Consider the following 1,321-nt stretch of genomic DNA (forward strand, 5'->3'; position numbering starts at 1 on the left):
ACGCACAGCACTGAGGATGGGCAGTGTGGTGGGTAAGAGCACAGGCTTTGGAACACACGTGTAGGTTAAAATTCTAGTTTTCAAACTGCATGAAAACCTGGCATGTTAGTGGTCACCATTCTTCCTTTGAACAACTTTCCCCAGGTTAGGGCAAACTACCAGGTAATCAGTGTCATATCCCCATTGATGGGGTCAAACTCAAATTACAGCCAGATGCGGGACCTGTGTTCCGTGATGAGATTCATCCATGGAGTTGTCAATCTGGAAGTGAGCAATGTGTGGAAACAGGCTCTGCGGGCAGCTGCCATCATGCTACCATTGGGAATGCCAGTCCACCAGTTTCTGGGACTCCAGTGGATGCTAGGTCAAGTTCTTGACATCTGAGAAGCATCAGTACAACAAAGTCAAGTTTCTGGCATCTGTTATTTGGAATTGCAGCTTCCTCTGCAGGCCAGCTAAGCAGCCTGATGCAGTCACACTGTTCTGGAAAATCTAGCCGTGAGTTCTATCCCTAGCTACTCAAATGGGCCTCTGAATATCCTGTAATAAATTCCTTTCTGCCAGAATGAGTTCTGAGAATTGTCCATAAGAACCTGTCTAATAGTACATTCCAGTATTGTCCACAAATAAATATCATGAGAGCCACAATTTCCCTCTTTGTAAAATTAAAATACTATACGGTAGAGTGGATTCAAAAATTTTGTATATAGTATGGATTAATACATATAAGTACTTATTTTCTGATAGATAATTTTAACCTCAAATGTATTCTGTTATACCACAAAGCTCCAATTTTATGATACTGAACAACCGTATAAAGTATAATAGTGGGAGAATTTCTCACAAACAAAATATTCCTTTTAACTGAAAACAGTCAAGAAAAATAAGTTTATATTTAAATATTTTTCTCTCTCACCTCTCCTCTTAGAATTTTGGAAACAGCAGAACCTCCATAGTTGTCCACCTCCCTACACTGGCCACCACCTTAAGTTGGCCTAATTTTCATAGATCAGACGCACTGCACGTGCACTGATCAGAACAGCAGACCGAGTTCCTGATGTTGACCAGTTTGTTATAGCTCCTTGGGTGGCCAACTTGCAGAGGTTCTATGAGGTTCTAGAGGTACAGAACTTCTAATTGTATATTTTATTTCAAATAAAGTATTCAACGTTTCAAAATAAATAACAGCTGTTAGGAAATCGCCCAGAAGAAACAGAAAGCAGCATTGGAGGTGATGTTTGTCACACCAAGACTTTCCCTAGGCTATGTCTAAAAGAGGGCAAGAAACCAAATGGGTTTTTCTGCTGCTACTTCTCCCCCC

Source organism: Otolemur garnettii, unplaced genomic scaffold (assembly GCF_000181295.1).
Source record: "Otolemur garnettii isolate 467f Iridium unplaced genomic scaffold, OtoGar3 scaffold00007, whole genome shotgun sequence".
In the NCBI taxonomy this organism is placed as follows: Eukaryota; Metazoa; Chordata; class Mammalia; order Primates; family Galagidae; genus Otolemur; species Otolemur garnettii.